A 6440-nucleotide genomic window follows, 5' to 3' on the forward strand; every position below is an offset into this window, starting at 1 on the left:
TATTGCGCCTGTACTACTGAAAGCACCGGATCTGTATGTGACCCAAGTAAGCATCCTTAGGATACTAAGGAGCATGTTGGGACGAGAATCATGTGTGGGTATGCTCGAACGAGTCTTTGATGATTTTTCATGTTTTGTTTCACATACATTACGGTGTGTACATGCCACAACCCCGAGAGCAGCAGTGCCAGTGATGAAGAGATTCGCCGGATCATTCATGAGGAGGTGGAACTATCATAGTGGCCATAGAAGAGATGTTTGGATCTATTAAGACCACGCTGATTGAGACATTAGATGAGCGATACACTGCTGTTATGGAGGTTGCTGCTGCTGTAGCCACCGCAGCTGTAGCTGCTGCTAGGCCACAGGAAGGTGACTCCTTGTTGTTCCAGGAGTTCAGCAACACGAAGCCACCAGAGTTTGACGGGACACAGGATCCGATTGCTACCATGAAATGGATCTCTGACATTGAGAGACGTTTCTATACATGCTCATGCCCAGATCACCTGAGAGTTCGATTTGCGCTGAACCAGCTTCGCTTGGGAGCGAAGGACTGGTGGATGTTCGTGACTACTAGTTTTACTCATGCAAACCATGTTGCGGTCACATGGGAGAGGTTTCCATAGTTGTTTCGAGATGAGTATGCTCCCCCTGTGGAGAGGGAACGGTTAGCCCAGGAGTTTCTGTCTCTCAAGCAGAAGACAAAAATTGCGACAGAGATTATCAGGATGCTTCATGAGAGGGCATTGTTTTTCCCTGAGCACGTGTCTGTCGAGCAAGCACGTGTGAGTCGGTATTTGAGCATCTTAAGGAGGGATATTCGGAAGTTCATGTCAAACTCGTCATACCAGACATTGGCTGAGCTTCAGACCAATGCCAAGAGGAGGGAGATTGAGCTAGAGTTGCAGACCAATGAGGAGGCGAAGTCTCGGGGTAGAGATAGGAGACCAATACAGTCGTAGCCGGCGACGAAGCGGGAAAAGCCTGCTGATATGAGAGATGGGGGACAGAAGGGCTGCGCTTGTGGCAAGTGCGGTAAGAGTCATGAGGGATCATGTCGTCCAGGGATTTGCTACAAGTGTGGAAAAGAAGGATATATGGCGAAGGACTGTCCTAAGGGATTTGTAGTTTGCTTTCTCTGCAACCAGACCAGCCATCGGAAGGCCAAGTGACCTCAGCTCACTCAAGGATCAGTCCAGACTTCTACTCATGCTGCCTTGCACGCTACTGATGGTCAGCCAGAAAAGGCGGAGGCTCTAACGGCTCGTGGGAGAGCTTTCCGGTTGACGGCGGAGGAGGTCCGTGTATCACCTAATGTCGTGGCTAGTACGTATTTCCTTATTTCTGTTATTTTGAGATTTGTTTATGCTTATAATGTGTTGTATATAGGTACTTTTCTTGTGAGTTATGTGCCTTCTTTGGTGCTATTTGACTCAAGTGTGAGTCACATTATTGTCAGTCGTGAGGCGTTAAGTCGACCACTAAGGGTTTCTATAGCCGACGGGCATATGGTTTTTGCCACCGATGTATTCTGGGGATGTGTGTTGGAGATTTTCGGTGTTAAGTTCCCTACAGATCTGGTGCCGATGGTGATGGGTGATGTTTGTGTCATAGTGGGCATGGACTGGTTGAGCCGGTTTGGAGTAGTGATTGACTGTGAGTGTCAGATGGTGACCATACGAAACCCTAGTGGGGGAGTGCTTACTGTGCTTGGTGAGGGGACCAGATCTAGATCAGCTTTCGATTCCTTCGCTAGGGTGAGACAGAGTTTACAATAGGCATGTATGGGCTATCTAGCATATGCGATAGGTACGAGAATTGCCACTGAGAGGTCGAGTTCTATCTCCGAAGTTCCGGTTATGTGTGAGTTCCCCGAAGTTTTCCCTAAGGAGTTGTCAGGTGTGCCTCTCGATAGGCAAGTGGAGTTCCAAATTTATTTGATTCCGGGTGCAGCGCCTATTGCTAAGGCACTATATCGCCTTACGCCTACCAAGATGCAGGAGTTATCCTCGCAGCTCCAAGATCTGCTTGGAAAGGGTTTTATTAGACCGAGTAGCTCGTCGTGGGGAGCACCCATCCTTTTTGTCAAGAAGAAGGATGGTTCACACCGGATGTGCACCGACTATTAGGAGTTGAACAAGCTGACCGTCAAGAACCAATATCCACTACCGAGGATCGACGATTTATTCAATCAGTTACATGGGGCGTCTTGGTTTTCCAAGATTGATCTGAGATCTAGGTATCATCAGATGACAGTTTGCGAGTAGGATATTCAGAAGACGGCCTTTAGGACTGATTATGGGAAATATGAGTTTGTGGTGATGCCTTTCAAGCTTACCAATGCACTGACAACATTCATGGATCTCATAGACCGGGTGTGCAGGCCCATATTGGACAGGTTGGTGATCATGTTCATCGACGACATTCTGGTGTACTCGAGGTCCAGAGAGAAGCACGAGGAGCATGTTCGGGAGATTCTTGGGGTATTAAGGGCAGAAAGGCTTTATGCCTAATTCTCCAAGTGTGATTTCTGGTTACGAGAGGTCCAGTTCTTAGGACACCTCGTTAATCAAAATGGGATCTTGGTCGACTTGGCCAAGATTGAGGCAGTTATGCGATGGGAGGTGCCGAGGTCCCCATCTGACATCATGAGTTTTCTTGGCTTGGCAGGCTACTATCGGAGATTTATCAGGGATTTTCCAAGATTGTCGTTCCTTTTACCAGATTGACCAGGAAGGTTATCAATTTTGCTTGGGGGTATGAGCAGCATGCCTGATTCGAGACTCTTCGCCAAAGATTGTGCAAAGCTCCAGTGTTGGCCCTTCTCTAGGGAGTGGAGGACTTTGTAGTTTATTGTAATGCTCGATATAAAGGATGGGTTCCGTGTAGATGCAGAGGGGGCACGTGATAGCATATGCATCATGGAAGTTGAAGCCTCACGAGACGAGGTATCCCACCCACGATTTGGAGTTGGGGGCGGTGGTGTTCACCTTAAGATTTAGCACCACTATCTTTATGGTGTCCGGTGTACCATATATACGGACCATAAGAGCCTGAAGTACCTTATGGATCAACCCAATCTAAATATGAGACAGAGGAGGTGTGGGTGCAGTGAAAGACTATGACTGCGAGATTTTGTATCACCCTGGCAAGGCTAATGTGGTATCCGATGCCCTGAGTTGCAAAGCAGTGAGTGCTCCGAACCGAGACGTATGCATGAGGAGGGCGGTGATGACTCAAGTATTAGATATCATTCGATTGGCCTAGGTGGAGGCCATGATACCAGAGAACCATAAGCGAGAGCAGGTGATTGGGCAGATTTCTGAGTTTGGGACGGATAGTCGGGAGCTTATGACTTTCCATGGACGGATTTGGGTGCCATATACGGGTGCAACTCGAAGTATTTTGATGGAGGAGGCCCATAGGTCGAGATTCTCGATCCATCCAAGAGCCACCAAGATGTATTTGGATTTGAAGAGGGATTATTGGTGGCCCTACATGAAGAAATATGTGGCATGGTTAGTTGAGAGATGCTTGACATGTCGTCAGATCAAGGTGGAGCACCAGCATCCACATGGCCCGTTGCAGCCTCTAGAGATTCCCCGGTGGAAGTGGGAGCAGATTTCCATGGATTTTATCACCACATTACTAAGGACTGTGCGAGGTCTCGACACGATATGGGTGATTGTATACCGATTGACGAAGAGCGCTCACTTTCTGGCTATCAGTGAGGGCTCTTTTGCAGAGAAATTGGCCGAGATCGACGTGCGAGAGGTGGTGGCACAGCATGAAGTGCCGACGTCGATAGTGTCCGATCAGGATGTGCATTTTACTTCCAGGTTCTGAAAGAAATTTCATGAGGAGTTGGGTACCTAGTTGCACTTCAGTACTGCATATATCCTACAGACAGATGGGCAGATCGAGCAGACGATTCAGACGCTCGAGGACATGCTACGTGCATGTGTTATGGACTTCAGTGGAAGTTGGGACACTTACTTGCCCTTGGCTGAGTTTTCATACAACAACAGCCACCATTCCAGTATAGGTATGGCTCCATTTGAGCTCTTTACATGTGAGGAGGTGTCGGACTCCCATCTGTTGGGGGAGGTAGGTTAGAGAGTGATGAAGGGCAGTAAGATAGTGCTCAAGATAACAGAGCATATCCAGCAGGTCGGACAGAGGTTACTGATGGCCCAGAGTCGTCAAAAGAGTTATGCCGTCCAGCGCCATTCAGAGCTAGAGTTCCAGGTTAGAGATTTTGTCCTCCTGAAGGTGTCCCCATGGAAAAGGGTGATTCGATTCAGGAAAATGGGTAAGTTGGGCCCTAGATACATTGGTCCTTTCAGGGTGATTGCCCGAGTGGGCAAGGTAGCTTATCGGTTGGAGCTAGCAGCAGAGTTGAGTCTGATTCATAACACCTTCCACGTGTTCCGGCTGAGGAAGTGTGTAGCCGATGAGACAGCAGTGATCCCTTTAGAGGACATTCACGTAGATGCGAGCCTGAACTACATTGAGAGGCTGATAGAGATCTTGGATAGGAAGGTAAAGGTCTTGACGAATAAAGAGGTGCCCTTGGTTTAGCCTCATTGGCAACATTGAAAGGGATCCGAGTGCACTTAGGAGCCGGAGTCCAAGATGCGAGAGCAGTACCCCAAGTTGTTTCCAGAGAACGTCTTCGAGGGTGAAGTCTGATTCTAGTGGGAGAGAATTGTAACATCACAATTCCCAGGTATATTATTTAATTAATTTCTTTCATTTTGCCAAGGAAACTCGACGAGTTGGGAGCACCAACTCGCCAAGTAGAGAGTGTAATGGCCGCATGATTTTAGAGTCTACTCGACGAGTCGGAGGACCATGACTCGACAAGTAGGAGTTGGGTGAGAAAACCCTAATTTTCAGGGTTTGTGTCCTATTTAAAGGACCTTAAGCCCTCATTTCTGCCTCCCTTATCATCCTAACCCTCTGTGAGAAACCCTAATCGTGTGCATCCATTTGGGAAAGTCTCCATGCATGAAACCCTTTATGGAGCTTGTTTTGGCATTTTAAGCCCTAAATTCCATCCATGAACGTAAAGCTTGCAGCTTTACGTGATAAGTGAACCTTAGAAGTCTAGATCCAAAGTATGAGACACCATTTTCACCTAAAAACGTCTGAATGAGAATATGGACTGAAGGGACTCGACGAGTCGGTGAGCAGACTCAACGAGTCAGTTAGGGTTTTCCCCGATGAGTCTGGAAGTGTTGTAACTCGCCGAGTTGATGAGACGACTCGACGAGTTAAGTTGGATTTTCACAACATTTCTAAGGAAACAAGGGAGCTCGATGAGTCACATAGATGCACTCAACGAGTTGAGTCAGCATGGACTATTGACTCGAGTGCTGACTTTTGTTGACTTTTAGGGTTTGGTCAAGACATGAATTGTAGACCATGTAGGGGTAAAATGGTCTTTTACCCTTTCGAAGGGTTAGAGAGACAGGTTAGATTAACTTATTTAGGTTGAGTTGATTAGTGTTAATTAGAGATGATTATGACGTATAGGCGAGGATTAGACCGTTCAAAGGTTACAAGGATTACTTGCTTACTTATGAGGTGAGTCTTCTCACTATACTTACCATGAGTGGTTACATTGCGTGACCGAAAGGTCTTGTGTGCTTATATTGAGAATTTTGATATCTTGCATTATGTCTTTGTGATTTATGCTTGTGTATAATTCCGAGTTTTATTAAGATAGGACCCGAGGGTCCAACCCGTGTTGTGGGACCGGAGGGTCTCGACTGAGACACATTGACCGGAGGGTCTTATCGAGATATAGTCATGAGAGGCTAATGAGATGTGTGTGTTATTTTGGGGAAATCACTAAGCTTTGTGCTTACCGAGTTATGTGTTATGTGTTTCAGATACTTCTCAGGATCACGGGAAGGCGCTGACTTGATTGTACACGCGAGATGGGGTTTATGTTTTTGAGGATACTGGATTTCATCCAAACAATTTATGAATTTATGTTTTTGACAATTTGACAATTGTGGTTTTAAAATGTGATATTGAGAATTATGTGGTTTTGAAAATGAAAATTTTGTTTGAAAATTTACGGTGTTACACTTGTGAGACATTTGGCTTCACCGTACCTACCAGAGTAGACACTAAAGTCCTAAACAGAGTCTTGGTAAGAGAGCATGACACTTGTGTATAGATATATATGAAACTGACAACCCTGCACCTAAGTTGTTAGCTACAGTTAGACCGGTAGGTCTAGGGTGACAAATATCTAACATTCTGACGCCTGAAGAACGTCATAGCAGGCCACTAGTCGCTAGGACGTTTATAATAACTCACATGGGGTGTTAACAATACACTTGGTTTACGGTTTTAACATACATTCAATTAGTTTTATATAAAGATAAAACTTCACAATACTATTTTCCAGTATAGCACTACTTACA

This window comes from Lactuca serriola, chromosome 9 (assembly GCF_051521515.1).
Source record: "Lactuca serriola cultivar US96UC23 chromosome 9, Lser_US96UC23_V15, whole genome shotgun sequence".
Taxonomy (NCBI): Eukaryota; Viridiplantae; Streptophyta; class Magnoliopsida; order Asterales; family Asteraceae; genus Lactuca; species Lactuca serriola.